The 16,891-nt window shown below is 34.9% G+C and overlaps 1 protein-coding gene and 1 non-coding gene across 4 annotated transcripts in view; one reads left to right on the forward strand and one right to left on the reverse strand.

Moving 5' to 3' along the window:
• Hdac9 (histone deacetylase 9) overlaps positions 1-16,891 on the forward strand; it is a 662,331-nt gene that overhangs the window by 117,127 nt on the left and 528,313 nt on the right. The window lies entirely within an intron of this gene.
• On the reverse strand, positions 6,597-6,702 carry LOC113196861 (U6 spliceosomal RNA). Its single transcript, XR_003302616.1, has one exon. It is a non-coding gene; the product is annotated as a U6 spliceosomal RNA (small nuclear RNA).

Consider the following 16,891-nt stretch of genomic DNA (forward strand, 5'->3'; position numbering starts at 1 on the left):
ATAATTCTTTATTTCCTAGACCAAACAAACAACAAACAAACAAACCAAAGAGTTTACTGATAAAACATTAATAAACATAAAAGTCTAAAATATAGATATTAACAGTCAGAGGAGGAGGCAGAGGCAAGGGTTTCAGAAAAGGAGGGCTTCCCTGTTGTGGTAGAGAGTAGTCCTGATTGCTTGCAGCTGTGTTGTCTGGCTTTGTGCATGTGCCTAGTGATGATCATTTGCTTTCATCAGTTAGTCTTCTAGGCCTCCTCTGATGGAGACACGACTACCCCCTGATATAAGAGGACCCTGAAAATGGGTGGAATAAATTGTTGGCCATTAGATCCCTGCAAGACTCACATTCACATCTGACTTGCTCCAAAGACTGCTCTCTTCATCACATTGACAGAAAACAAAGCAAGTGTTCCCAAAACTTGAAAGTGTATGTCACATTCAACAGGACACATATCTCCAGTTTTCATAATTCAACTGCGAAATGAAAATTGACAAAGTAGAAGAAAAGACATTTTCCACAAATGGAAACTCTTCATCTAGTAAAAACTCGAAAAAGAAATTACCCATTTCATTACACTATTGCTTTAACTTTTTCAAGTTCTCAGTAGATGAAGAGTATTGATTAAAAATACTTTCATGGGCTGGGGTTGTGGCTCAGTGGTAGAGAGCTTGTCTAGCATGTGGGAGGCAGTGGATTTGATTCTCAGCACCACATATAAATAAAATGAAGATGCATTGACAACTAAATATGCATATACATATATATATTTAGTTGTCAATGCATCTTATATATTATAATATATTATTATATATAATGCATATATATATGTATATGCATATATATATAATTCTTTCATAATTTAAAGTTTCATAAGAAAGAGTGTTCATTTGAGGACTTTAAGAAACTAGTATAATATGAAACAACTTAAACCACATCAATAACAAATGTTACACACCTCAAGGTTTTAAAATATGTTAATTTTCCGAATAATTAAAACATAATTTAGCTTTAGAAACAAATTGTAAAACTTCTTAGTCAGGAATGTACATTGACTAAAGTTCCTCTTAAAGGCATTCTTTAGCTTTAACCAACTAAATAAGGAAGGTTTCATTGTAATTTGAGAGAAATGAAAAATAATAGTATTTAATTTATTATAAATACTTCAGTTGTGAATTGCATTTGATACAAGGATATCACAAAAGGAAGGTGAGACAAGAGGAAGTGGAGAACTGTCAAAATCTGAAGAAATTGTGTGATAAATACAGTATACTACCAATTTTCTAGTTTCATTTAAAAAACTGTAAAAAAAAAAAAGAGCAGAATTTTTGGTTCCAGATAAATGAGTCCATCTCTGAATTCCTAAGGATTCACCAAGTTAAAAATCTGTGTTCTTCTTGATAATTCAAAAGTTCTAATGCTAATAGCTTTCCTCCATATAGGGCTAATAGGAAGTATACTTGAATTTTTCAGTCTTTATAACTCCATTAATAGCTTGAAAATATTGTCTTTTCCATTTATGAGATGTGTCTTTGTTTATAAAGCATATGTAGCCATATTCTTTACAAAATGTGCTTTCTGGGCAAAATCTTTGAAATAAACATGCACTTAGAGGAAGAAATAGTGAAGAGTCTGGGTAATCACTAGCCTGAATACTTACACAATTAGGTGAGTAAAATGGCACCTCATACATCAGTGCTGAACTAAGGTTGATTTTTATGCTGCATAAACTGAAGGTATTTATCATTTGTGTTATTAGTTAATAGTGATTAACTCTGTGGTAGGTGCTATTCATGTGTGTGTCAAGCTAAACATACTTTAATATTTGATACTTCTTTAATATCATCTAAGCTTATTATAAAAAGAAATCTAAGTGAAAGTCTCATAAACTCACTTCAGACCAAGACCACACATGAGAACCTTCAGCTTAAAAGGAAATTGGAAGGCCAGAGGGAAGAAATTACAAGGAAATGAATGATGTTTTAAAACTGAGGTACTATAACTAGAGTGCAGCTACTAAGATATTAAAATACTTAGACATTTAAAAGACAGGGTTAATTGACATTTACTCTACAAATGCATTTACATGAAAATTTGAAAAGTATTTGATCAAAGCAGAGCTTTCAGATTTCTTTTGTTACCAAACTATTTTACTTCAAGTATTTAGCAATGTAGTGAAGAATTTGACCCTTATATTACATAATGTCCATTAAAGGACAAAAGTAAGAAAGAAGCACATTTATGTTTTTAATAGGAGATATGTCTTCTTCCTTCCTTGCTTCTAGGTTTTTTTTTTTTTTTTTTTTTTTTTTTTTGCCATGGCCAAGAGAAAACTAAATTTCATGTTCAGCAGAGGGAAACAAGTTATTTCAGTTTAATTACAAGGACATACCTTTCACTCTATATTTTATTCATATTTTAAATTATTCAGTAATGTGTCTTTAATTATATATGTTACATAAAATTCCTTTTAGCTATTTATGGCAAATAAATTACAGGTAAAGGAATGACCCTGAGATACATAGGTTTTTGCATTTGCTATTTTCATTAGTTGTCTGTTCTTTAGTGAATAAGCACATTATGTAGGCAGACTATTAGGATATCAACAGTCACTCCTACATAAAGAAGAACATTGTAAGAAACTTGGAAGAGATTGAGAAAAAAATATAACTTCAATCAAGAGGAAAGGCTATGTGTTATTTTTGGAGACTATCCTGGCTGAGTTCATATTTATTGGAGAAGCAGAGGGTCATTGAATTGGATAGTTTCTTTTATCTCAACTTATTTCTCTCCCCATCCTTAATGTAGACAATACCTTCATGCGAAATGCCTTAAATTTTGTCCTAATTCTGTATTTTCCCTAGAATCACCTTGCATCTTTATTCTATGATCTGCTTCTTCCTTTCCTCCTTACCTTGCTGGTCCTCATCCTTCTTCCCTGTGGTTCCCCTATTTTTTCCCTCCTTTTACATATAAGAAAAGTGATACTCAGAGGCTTGAAGCAGCTTGACAGAGTTTACACAGCTGCTAATTGGTCAAAAACTTAATCTCCTGACTCTTGCTACATTGCTCTTCCCGAGTTTCTAAAGGAGTTCTTTCTTAGAACATGATACTACCAGACTGAGGCATAGTTCTCATTTGCTTGAAGTGTATATGTTTTCTGTTTAAACTACAATGTCCATGGGTCAATATTCAGGGAATTCATATCTAATTGTGTCAGTTTTAAAAAAAATATTTTAAAATATTGAAATATTTCCACATTGGCCAATAAGTAACCACTGCCTATGCACTGTTCCCCTTTTATTTCAGCAGCCCCCAAGAATCTCGGGCTCCACACCCAGTTAGCAGTGCCCTTACAACTCTGCTTAGTAGCATATGAGGCACCTAGCTCCCAACAGTTGGATGAAGGATTAGTAAAGCACTTCAGGTTTTCATACTGAGCTACACTCTACCATATTTATCTTTAGGGGTTTATTTCATTTTCATAATAGTGATGAGAGGGAGAATTTACTTGATTCCAGGCTTTGCTCATCTTTTCTTTCTAAACATTGTGTGTGTGTGTGTGTGTGTGTGTGTGTGTGTGACTGTGTGTGTGTGTGACTGTGTGTGTGTGTGACTGTGTGACTGTGTGTGTGTGTGTGTGTGTGTGTGTGTGTGTGTGTTGAGAAATGTCTGGAAACAAGATACAAGAAAGTTATTATGTAGTATCAAACTTTTCTAGCACCTAAGTTCACTTTAAGTTTTGCAAACATATTCCTTTTAAAGATCATATAAAGTTTCAATTCTGGAATAACTCAAAGAATCTACATATGTTTTATGGATTTCAAGTGTTTTATGGATTTCAAATTGTGGAAAATTATTGTTATATCTTTAATAAGTTCTTGACTTTTTTGTTTAATTTGTTAATATGGAGAATCGCATTGATTGCTTTTCAAATTTTCAAACTACTTAAGAATTCTGGGGATAAACCCCACTTAGACATGATGTATTAGCTTTTTACTTACTTTTGCATTTGATTTGTTTAATTTTTATTTAGACCGTTCATATCCATGTTACGAGAGATATTACTCTGTAGTTTTCTTGTTGCATCCTAGATAGGATGTAGTATCAGAATAATGCCATATAGGATAATATTATGTATTCTTTGTTTTTCTAGAAGAGCTATGTGGAACTGATATTTGGTTTTTAAAATGTTTGATAGAATTATCAAGTGAAGCATTCTAGTTTTCTTTTGTGGGAAGATTTTAAAACAAATGTTCAATGTCTATTATAGATACAGGGATATTCAGGTTATTTATTTTTTTCTCCAGTGAAATTGATAGTGTTTTTCAAGGAACTTGTTCATTTCCTTTAGGCTGTTCAACTAATTTGAAAAGGCTGATCATATTGTGTTTATTTTCCTTGTAATAGTTACATAATCTGTAATGATGCTACCTGTGTGGGTTTTTTTATTTTAAATAACTTTCCAACACTTTAAATAAGTTTATTCTCTATCTTTTTGCCCATATTGTTTCTTATGGTATATTTGCTGTCACTCTTAGTTGTTATTCTGTATATTATTTGTATTTTTACTCCAAATTTAAGTATTTTCTCTTTATTATATGTTTTGAACAGTTTGATTATGATATATTTTGATATAGTTTTATGTTTTCTGTGCTTGAGTTTCATTTCCCAGTGAACCTTGGACCTGTGGATTTATATATATCATGGAATTAATTTCCTTTAAATATTTTTCTTCTCTCCTCCCATTATCCCACAGTTCATTAATACCGTTTCCCTCTGTATTATCTTTTGAGTAATTTCTTTCTCTCTTCAAGTTTACTAATCTTTCTTTGGCATTGCCTTCTCTGTTATTTTAGCCCATCCTATTCATGTTTCATCTTACACAATGTAGTTTTCACTTCTAGAGCCCAATTTCTATTGTTTTTGTATCTTTGATATTTCCACTTACGTTTTGAACAAATGATTACATTTTTAATGACTGTCTTAATGTTCTTGCCTGCTCATTTTAGCATCTGTTTCAGTGCTAGTTCATTTTAGGCTGACTGCTTTTTCTCCTCACTTTGGTCATATTTTTTGAATGCCAGATAATTTTTTAATTGAAAATTAGTCATTGTGAATTTTAACTTATTGGTTGCTAAATACTTATGTACTACTGTAAGTCCTGCTTTTTTCTCAGTGCAATTAATTTATTGGTGAAAGTATTTGTCTTCTTGGGTGTTGCTCTTAAGATTTGTTATTATTAGGACTAGAGAAATATTTAACTTTGGACTACTTACTTCCCAGTACTGAGACAACACCCTTCTGGATACCCTAATGAATGCACTTAATTTTATAAACTTTTGTAGTCAGGCTGGTAGGAACAGGTGTTCTTCTGGTGACTGCTCATCACTGTTACTACCAGGTCTGTTAGGTGTTTCTTTCCTGGCCTTAGTTCCCTTACTTGTACATGTTAATTTCTCTGCTGCCAAATAGTTAATGGAAACCCCCTGCAGATTTTCAAAGTCTGCCCTCTGCCCTCTTCTCTCTGGTAATCTGTGAAGAACACTCTGTTTCATTCTCCTTGGCATCCTAGCTCTCTCCTCTCCAGTGTGGGAGTCCATCAGGCTCCTCCTGGGCTCCACCTCCCTATGCTACCCCAGAAGTGCAAAAACTTTGCTCTTCATTTCTCAGGATTATTAGCCTTTATTTTCTCAAGTCCAGAATCTTGAAAACCATTATTTTGGCTTTGCTTTGTTTGTTTCAGAGTTCCAGTTGTTTTAGTCAGAAAGGCAAACTCAGTTCTTGTTACTTCAAATAGGTCGAAAGCTGGAGTTCCTTGATATTTGGTACAGAGTGGAAGTGGGAAGACTTTGAGACTGCATCCTGAAGTGCTGTCCTCAGAGAGTAAAATTCAGAATAGGTGGTAGTACGTTCACTATTGAATACATCTTAATACTTAAGTTTTTTCTTTTCAGAAAATAAAAACTTACTCATTTTTAAAAATAGGAAAAGCATACAAACAACAACAACAACAAAAACTGTGGACACACATGCATTTAAGTTTTTCTTCAATGAGATAGTAAAAATATGAAATATTCATAGGCAATGCAATAGATTATAATTAGGTGGTTCCCAAAGTTGTGTCTCTGTATGAGTAATTATCTTTAAGGAATGTACACAAAATGAATTCATACCATTTGTAAGACTTTCTTTATTTTATGCCTTTGTCCTTCATACATTATTAGTGATGGAGTTTCATGCTTTATTAAATTTATTATGATGATTGAAGGATGGTAAGGTTTTGATTTTGTTTTAAAAATCATTACCTGATAAGCCTGTGGCTCAGTAGTAGAACATTTGCCTAGCACCTGAGAGGCACTGGGTTCTATCCTCAGTACCACATAAAAACAAATAAGCAAAATAAAGGTATTGTGTCCATCTACAACTAAACAGTTTCTTTTAAAAAAGTCATTACCTGACAAAAGTATAGAAGGATGGTTCATGTTGTGTTGATTTCCTCTAAATATTTTTGTTTTAGTGTTCTGTGCTTCAGTAGTTTGGAGACAATTGGCTAATCACAGGTACTTTTAGCCTTACATATGTTTTTTTTTTTTTAAATATGGAATGCTTCATGAATTTACATGTCATCCTTGCATGGGGCCATGCTAATCTTCTCTGTATCATTCCAATTTTAGAATATGTGCTGCTGAACTGAGCACATCCTTACCTACTTTTTATTCAGAGATTGATTAACAATAGATTTTATTTAGGAAAACAGAAAATGTTTCTCTTTCTGAGTATCTTTATTTAGGGGATAGTGTATTCTGACCTATACAACTCATACAACATGGACAATGGACACATCTGAATGGCCAGTTTCTTCCTTTTCTCCATAATAGATATGCAACTGAACCCTTGCTCCAATACTTCAAAGCAGTACTAGGAGGTGGATTTTTTTTTTAATTTGATAAGTTCCTAATATTGTTTCTGTATGACAAGAAAACAGGAATTAACTTGGTCCTTGCCCTCTTTGTTATAAGTATATGGCTAGTGAGAAAATTGCCTTATGATGATAATGAATGGGTTAATAATTAATGTACAAAGAAGTATATCTTTTATTTTTTACAATAGTGTTCAAGGTGCCCATTATTATTCTTATTTTTTTAAATGAAGAAATTGAGTCTTAAAGAGTTCAATAACTGCTCAAGGTGTCACAGTGAAGGTGAAGCTCTAGATGAGACCCCAGGGTGTCAAAGACTGTGCTTCGCTGCCTCCAAGTGAGAGGATGAGATTTTAATTTTTTTTTCTAATAGTGGCACTGTTCCTCTGCAGACACACTCAGAATCACCAAAGCAGAGAAACGACTCTATTCTGTGCACTATTTATCACTCCTGTTATTATTCAGAGCTTTTATTTAAAAAGGAGAATGATAAATTACACTCTTGTTGAAATAGGCCTTTTAGACCTTTGAAGAGTTGGAAACCAAAGGAAACAGACATTCCACAAGAAATGTGACCTATTTTTTTTAAAAATAAATCTTTTCTTTCACTAAATCTCCTAAAAATATTACCATTTTTATAAAACTGTTCTGGTTTCTTTGTGCAAATAGCTGCAAGGATATGTCAGTGGGTAGGTTCATTAAAAATTACAAGCATGCACCATGACTGTGAAAAGTTCTCACAGCCTATTTCCTGCACTTTGGGAAGGGCGCAGCTTTCTAGCGATGGCTGCCCATGAATCTTGGAGGCCAGCACCTGCAGATTACAGCCTCGGGCACAGACACTGTGAGAACAGTCTCATTTTGTAAAACCAAAAAGCTCTGCTGTTCTACAGAAATGTTTGAGACTGAGGAATGGACCTAGATGAGATAAACAAAACTCATAAACCACTGAGATTAGATAAATTGCTGGAGTTGTTTGTGGGGCTGGGCAGGAACAAACATTCTCTTCCTAAATGTAGTTTTCCTGCACTTGGGACAAGCACACTATCTGATTACCCAGGATGATTTATTTATCTTTCTAGACTGTTGACATGAAGTCTGAATTTCAAGCCCAAGAATAGGTGTACTTCCTGCTGTTATTTTCTTTGCAGAAATCACTGACTTCTCGTGTTACCTTTTGTGATGGGTGGTGCCAACAATATCAAAGTTTAGTGTGCTCACCTCATCTGTAACAGTAAAACTTAGTAAGTCACACTGGGTTTGAAGTGTAGGTTCTGGTGTAATACTCCAACAATGAATAGGGTACCTGTTCTCTTTATAGTTTCTGTTACAGCCTTGTATTGGTGACATTTCAGTGTCTGTTTGATAAAGATTGTTCATACCAATAACTCATAAAATTCATGCTGCAGGGTATAAGTAAGTTCTGCTGAAAGCACTCATTTATTTATTTGCTTTTTTCACTGATTCTACAAATTGATATTATAACCCATCTCTTCCAGACAGTCATGTGGATCCGGGGTGATCATGGGGACTCCGGTGAAAAGAAGATTCTTGCTCTTTTAGAGCTTGTGTTTTAATTGGGGGGGGGGGCTTTTGTGTAAAAGATGAATAAAATGGACAAGAACATACCAGGTAGTGATACAGCTCAGAAGAAAGTAAAACAGGGAAACAATGAAGTGTGCCGGAAGCTGGCTGTACATGGTGTGGTCAAGAGTGGCCCCACCACTGAGGTGACATAGAAGTTCATTCCCACATGAGAAGCAGGCCGCCAGGGGAAGATCTTATGCATGGATATTTCAGATGGAGATAACAGCTAGTGCAAAGACATAGCTATGATGAAGACCTGGATATGCTTACATCCTCTGCTCTGGACTTGCCCCTTGATTTGCTTGCACTTTTACTATTCATACCCTTCCTTATCCTTCACATCCTTAATGAGAATTACACTGTTCAGCAACTATGCAAATATTGTCTTTAGCTAACGGATTCTGTAATGTCTTCAAGAAATTTCATATTTAGAATAATTTTACAAAATGATTTCATTTAAAAGTAGTTACTGAACAAACAGGTAAATTGCAAAACAATTTCCTAAATATCTTTCATCTCAAAACTTACTTTTTAAAAAAAATGTGCAAATATATTGTCTCTAAAAAACAAAAGAGGGAGGGAGGGAGGAAGAAAGGAAGGAAGGAAAGAAGGAAGGAAGGAAGGAAGGAAAGAAGGAAGGAAGGAAGACATGCAATTCTTTTTATGTCTGGAAAGACAGAGAACTGTTTCCCAAATGTGGTTACTTTGAAACTGGGAGACAGATTCCCATGTTCATAAGGGGAAACTTCCAGGACATAATTTCCTAAATTATTTCTTTCACTGCCCTCTTGGTAGCTCAGTGTCACGGATGAGTGAGTTTACCTCACAAGTAAGCATTTAGCTCCCCAAGAACAGACTCTTAACCTTAGCTCGCCACGTGATTCGACTCGGGGTGAATGCACAAGATTAATGAGGACCTTGAGTGAAAACAGTCTCTTGTAAGGACAGCACTAAATCTTGAAAGGCTGCTTGTTATTTTTCATGGTGGTTGAGCCCTGGACCAACCCCAACAAGGATTGGTGGTGGTGGCTCTTGATCTGGGTGTATCTTTAATCCCCTGATCCTATTTCTCTGTTATTGACATTATGTGATTCTCTGTTGGAATCTATTTTTAGGAGATACTGCAGATCCTTGCATTTTCTCACTATATCTAAAGGTGAATCTTATCGTTTTTTATGCCACTTATTTTCTCAGGTGATGGGAACAGGACACATGTTACATCTGGAAGTTAATGCCTTAGTTCTAGTTTATTCTTTCTCCAAGTACGCTAAAGACTTTCTTTTGTAGCATTGATCTTCTAGTGGACAATAAAATGGTGAGGAAAAATGCTATCAACACCTCCCATTCTTCTCAATTTCCCACTGTCTCGTGGCTTTTTTTCCATACCTGTACCATTTTAGTAAAGAAAACACAGAGCAGTAATCATTAGGCAGAAAGGACTTGAAAGGAGAATCATTGGCAACTCATAATCAGCCCAGCAATAGCAACAAGAGATTTTATATTGTCAGGCGAGACAGGCTGGGTAGAGAATGCAAAGGCAAATGATAAATAGAGTATAAACATATACACAGGAGGAAAATCTGAATCTACTGCACGGTTCACTTTCCTTCAGTGGGCTGCTGGCGGTGGTCTCAGAAGAGCACTCTGATAGGCGAGCAGGAGGCACTGGTTTTATAAAACAGAATCTTCAAAGGACGAGGAAGGCAGGCCTGTGGGGAAAGAAAGCAGAAGTCTGGCAATAGGTCATGGGAAAGGAAGGAATCACTGTGGGGTTTGGGCTTGAAGAGAGAAAAAAGTAGCAGCAGGCCACAGCCAAACCTGTCATTAGCTTGCGCGCGCGCACACACACACACACACACACACACACACACACACAGACACACATCACTGATCTTAGAATTGGTTGGACTGAATGTTATTTTTTTCCCGTCTAGACTCATTTCCTATCTTATGTTAATAATTTTGCTGCTTCTCTACACTTAAGTCTTAAAACTTAAAAAAATCTCATAGTCCTGCATATGCCCCCAAAGTGTTATGCAAAAAGAGTTCTATGGAGCTAATACCTACAAATACATCAGTTTTCTATCAAAAGTCACTTTATGGCAGGCTGCTATTGGGTAATTGAGATGCACTTTACTAAACATATAACAGGTTTAAACTAGCAGATTTTATTAATACTTGTTTTTGTTTTTACAATCCAATTACCTGGAACAGTGCCGTTTATTCAGAACAGGTTTTTTTTTTTTTTTTTTGCTTTAATTTCAAAAACTACATTGATTATTTTGATGGATGTTTAAAACTTCACTGCTTTCACAGAAAAAAATACTTCAAAAAATGATTCTTGTTTTTTTTCACTTTTTGTGTGTATTGGTGGTGCTTTATTTGTACCACAGAAGTATTCATTTATACATTTAGAAAATGAGTAATCCTTGTTCATTTCTTCTTTGACAGCAATATGAGAGTATAGCTTTTACGTACTAGATAACCCATCAAGAGAGGTTTTCATTCAGAAAATGTTAGAGGGTGCTAGCAATGCCTTAAATGAAAAGAGCTAATTTACCACTTTCATTTCCTAAGAGTGGGTATGGAGTGACTTAAATTTTTTGCTCATGGTTTTGCATTTTGGAGAGTACTTGGCAGAATGGTTTGTGTGTGCTCTTAGCTGAGAATGAAGATTGCAAGTCCAAGGTGGCTTTTAGTTCCTCAGGGCCATTCTCCACATGGCCTTCTGTCATTCATAATCACAAGCTTCATACAAGGAGAATTACTCTTGAGGTAGTGATAGCAGAAGGCTAGATCTGTTTAAAAAGTTTGACTTGGAGTGAACAGTACAACTTACACGACATTGTGTGGTGCAAAACAAGTCACATGGTCAGCCCAGATTCAGAGGGAAGGAGAATGGTCTCCAAATTTTGTTGGGAGGAATTGTGTTCATTTACATGGAGGGAAGGAATTGTTGGGTGCTATATTTGGAGACCAGAGCACTCCTCTTACAAATATAACATTGAATATAATAAGAAAGCTCAGTTTCTTAATTGTAAAGGTCCTTTTTAGATGTATAGCCTATAAATATTGTGCATAATTTTGAATTCATTCTTTCTCAATATGAGCTCATGTTTCCTTGATTTGGAGTTGTGATACTCCATGTTTTTATTGTTATTGTTATTCTTCTTATTATTTTTCATTCTGGGAATTGAATCCAGGGGCACTGAGACATCCCCAGCCCTTTTAAAGTTTTTTTTTTTTTTTAGACAAGATCTCACTAAATTGCTGAGGCTGACCATGAACTTGTGATCCTCCTGCCTCAGCCTCCCCAGTTGCTGGAATTACAGACATGTGTCACCATACCAGCTCCATGTTATTGATTTTTGATTTTTGATCTAATAATAAAGAGCTTCCCTTGTTCTACAAGTCAGACAGTTTTTACATGTTCACCTTTAATTGATTCACACTCAACTGATTTATTTTGAAAGTATTCTCTATACCATGCTTTGTTGAAAAGAATCTGAAGACAGATGGATTTGAGTTCGAATAAAAATCTATCCTCTTATTGAATGTGGACATTTGGGTAAGTTACTGAAATTATTCAGGCTTCATTCTCCTCATTTATATAATGAGAATAATTATATTTTATTCATCAGATTAGTATGAAGTTAAGTAAAATTCTTATATATATCACATAATATAATTTCTGGTGTATTTTATTGGAATGTAGTAGGATTTTCTTCCCCTACATTCCTTCTACATAATAATTAAGTTTCTCATGTAAAATTGTTTTAAAATAGTTCAGGGAGATATAGCCTTCTTCAATTTTGGATTTAATTATTGTAATGAGATCTTATATTAGCAAGAGCAATAATAATATTATTTTCTTATCTAAATACTTGGAGAACAAAATCAAAGTTTGATATAAATTCTAGAGGTTTTATGTTTTATGTTCACTGGTGCCTAGTGTTTGCATGAAGTTTTCACTTTTCAGAATTCTTTTTTTTCCTACTTCTTTATAATGACAGCATTTCTTATAAGCTAAGAAATTTTGCCTTTATGGATATGACATTACTTTGTGACTTTTATAATATTATCATCAAAAAATCTCATGAGATATTTCCCCCTCCATTAGCATTTAATATTTAAATGAAACAATAGCAATATAATTATATTTCATGATTATCTTGTTTAGACTGTTCTAATATTATGTATTTAATTTACCCTGTTAGAACATGTATTTTTAGCAAAGATATTTGTGTTTTACCTAAGAGACGTTTATGGAAATACTTGATTTTTGAATTCAATCTCCAGGTATAGTAGACCACTTCTTTTCTCATCATGAAATAGCCTTCATAATGTTGAACCTTGGCTTTTACCAAAATCAATTGGACAGAAACTTGTAGATAGCTCACATGGTTACATCCAAGTAAGTTAAGTTAAAAGTTTTCAAAAAAAATGCAAAATTATTACTAGCAATTTTGTTGCAGATAATTTTGTTCAAACAGATATAAAAATAGTTGGAAAATGCTAGTTTGCATCTGAGATGTATTATAGTGACTCTATTTTGAAAGTCAGATAAGAGCTAAGATTAACCAGCAAGTACTCATGTTACCATGAAATAGAAAAATGCAGCACCAAGGGTGGCATGACATGTTCCCCCATTCATAACTGAGTAAGCAGGTGACACATGTTAGGGAGAGAGCTACTTTCTGATTTTCCTCTGATGAGGCTTGTCAACTAATTTGAATTTGGGGATTTCAAAATATTACAGTGTATGAAGTCACTGGCATATTTTAGCATTTAACAGAGTCTTACACGTAGTTCCAGAGGAGGATCTTCCTTCTCCAGTTAACACTAAATTATCAGTGCTTTGGCAGGAAGCAGAGAGTGCCATGTGGGTTGTGTTTCTGGGGAGTTAACATTGAAAAACTCATTGTACATTACATTTTTAGAATATATTGAGAGGAAATTTCTCCCTGTTAGCTCCACCAAGGTTTAGGCTCTTTTTTCAAATTAATTTTGAGTCCCTTTAACACAGTCTTTGGGAATCTGTGCAGGTAGATGAGATCATCATGTCTTTTAAGAGATCTGTCATATATTTCAGTTATTATATCCCTTGTGATAAACTCAAGCCCAACTTAACTTCTATCAAGCCAGCATATATTCTCAACATTGGGAGGATACAACAGAAGAAAGATTTGTTTTCATTTGGACATGACTGAGTAGTTGCTGACACTCAATGGGGAATCGATTCCATCCATATATTAGCACAACAGTATGTGGATACACAACTGCAGAAAAGCAGACTAATAATGATTTGCATCTGATTTTGGGTTCAGTGTGTCTTCGGAATAAATCAGGCATAATTATAAGACACATACTACAACAAATAAGGTGGAGTAATTCCAGGGAATCGATGGATCTACAACATATATCAAGAGCTTTAAAAGAAAAATCTCAGTGGCTTATATTTATTATCTTTTGTGCATGGGAACTTCTGAAGGTGAATATTGTATGAAAGTAATTTTTCGTTTTTTTCTCCCTTTAAGAACCAATTTAAGAACCATAAATTGGCAGTATTTCCACAAAAACTAATACTTTTTTTAATCTTAGTAAGAAATACTTAATGTAGTAAAGTACAATGACAAGGACACCTAATATTAAGTAGCAGCTTTTATCCAGGAGTATCTATATGATTTGCAATTGAATTGGCTCATATTATTTACAAATATTAATGATGTTGGGTATCCATATTAAACCATAATTTTTCTGAAATATTAGTACGCTGAGAGGAAATGTGAAATTTTCAATCAGCATCTTCAAAGAGAATGACTACCTCAGGCGTATAATTGTCAACAATTTAGTCAGACTCACATACACAATTTCAAAATCACTTTTATTTACCCCTCTCATCCTTATTTCAAGTCTAGTTGTATACTTTATGAATCCACAAATGATTGCCTTTATTGAAAGGTTTGTGTTATTCAAGATGACTTGTAAAGTTTACTCAGTCTTCCCTAGCAAGGGAAACAGGAAATTCCAGAGAACACTAGACTCAGCAAACCTATAAAATCTGAGAAAGCAGACCATTATTTCTGGAGACATTTCACATAACACTTTGAGAAGCAATGACTAATTAGTTTTTGGTCTTAACAATAGCACTTTCAGCGGCTGTTTTTCTCCCCTTTTATAGCTTTCATATTAGGAAAAGAAGGAAAGTACCTCCGAATGATGAAATATTGGCGAAGCATGCACTTGCTTCTCGGTAGGAGCTCAACTCTTTGATCCTTGGATAAATTACCTTCATTGCCTGGCTGGTATTAACTGGCTGGAGAGTAACAACCAATTGTTGGCAGTACAACAACATCCTAATATGCTTTGCCTCTAATGACTGAATGATTATTTCAAATTGAAGGTTCTGTTTTTCCTATTCCAGAATTCATGTAAAATGAGCCCTTAAAGAAGTCTGGCTGCTTATTCATACCTGTACCCTCGTCTTATTCGTGGAGCACCTTGCCTAGCCACCCACTCCTCAACTGGCAGCCAATTGTTAGTCATTAGCAGAAGAAGATCTATTCTGAGTCCTCTAAATGCAAACATTTGTACATTATGTCTCCTGGCTTGCTTATCTTATTTATTTACTTATCAACTTATTTACTCATTTATCTGTTTTAGAATCTCACCTTTTATCTATATCAAGTCAAGAAGTCTTCCTTGACTCCTCTTACCTCTACCTTCCCACAATGAATCTGTCCTCAAGTCCTGTCTGCTCCTGTCTGTTATTCTGCTGATCCTGGTCTCCAATGTGTAATAAATTTAGTTGATCTCTTTGTTTTTCTTTAAATTCCCCCCTCTGATCCAACCAAGACTGGCTACATTTCCTTCCTTCTTTTTTCTTTTTCTTTCTTCCAATATTTTGTTTTATTTTGGTACAAACACTTAACAGGAAGCCTACCCTTATAACAGATATTTTTAAGTGTCCAATATAGTATTATTATTCTGGGTTCAAGGTTGTACAGAAAATGTCTAGAAATTATTCTTCTTGCATAACTGAATTTGATTATCAATCCCCGATACTCCCTCCCCCTTCCTAGACCCTAAACCACCTTTTGTTCATTGTTTCTATTTGACTGTTTAGAGACTTCATTTAAGTGGAATCGTAGAGATTTGTCTTTCTGTGACTGAGATATTTCACTCAACATACTGTTTTTGTGTTTCATCCATGTTGTTGCATGTGGTAGGATTTTCTCATTTTTAAAGGCTGAATAATACTCCATTGCATGTAGGTACCTATTTTTTTTTTTTTTTTTTTGTAATCCATTCACTGTTGATGGACACTTAGATTCTCAATTCTTTTAGATAAATACCCAGAAGTGGGATTGCTGGACCATATGGTGTTTTTATTTTCAATGTTTTGAGGAAATTCTAGATTCCTTTCCATAGCAGTTGCTCCACTTTGTGTTTCTACCAATAGCATACAACAAACTGAAAAACTTCTCCTCAGCAAAGGAAACTATCAACAGAGTAAGAAGGCAGCTTACAGAATGGAAGACAATATTTGCATGCTATATATCTGATAAGGGGTTCATTACTAGAATATATAAGGTACTCTTACACCTCAATAGTAATAAAATGAATAACCCAATTAAAAAGTGGGCTAAAGACTAGCATAGACATTTCTCTAAAGAAGACATGCAAGTGAACGAAAGGTATATGAAAAAGTGTCCACTGTCACCAATCACCAGGAAAACACTAATCAAAATCACAATGAGATAGTACTTTACAACTGTTAGAATAGCTATTTTAAAAAAGACACACATGGGGAGAATGTGGAGAAATTGGAGCCCTGGTATATTCCAAAGCCAGCAGGCTGCTTGAGATTTTAGAAGTCATATCTTGGTGTTTCCTCTGCTCAGAACCTTCTAGTAGTCTCTCATCTTCCTCAGAGTAAAAGCAAAATGCTTTTCATGGCTCACAAGAAACTGTGGCGCCCCTCACTGCAATTCCTGTCTGTCACCCAGTCCTTTGGACTGGACTTGGGCATGCTGAGTGCAACTGGGTGCTGCCTTAAGCACTCAGAGCTCTCACACTTAGGCAGTTCAGCTCCAGATCCCTGTGTGGCTCTTTATCTTCCATCTTCAGATTTGTGCTCAACTGTCACTTTCTCAGAAAGGTTGTCCTGGACTACCCAGTATAAACAGCATTTATGCCCCCTTCCACATTACTTTTCTCTGCATCCTGCTTCCTCCAAAGCACTGTTACGAACCGACAAGGTGTTTGATGAGTTGCTTATAGTGTGTCTCCCCTCATTAGGACACAGACTTCATGGAGGCAGAGACTTTATTTTGGAACTGGCGTAGCCCTCGTGCAAGAACAATAATGCCTAACACGAA

Source organism: Urocitellus parryii, chromosome 3, assembly GCF_045843805.1.
Source record: "Urocitellus parryii isolate mUroPar1 chromosome 3, mUroPar1.hap1, whole genome shotgun sequence".
Taxonomy (NCBI): domain Eukaryota; kingdom Metazoa; phylum Chordata; class Mammalia; order Rodentia; family Sciuridae; genus Urocitellus; species Urocitellus parryii.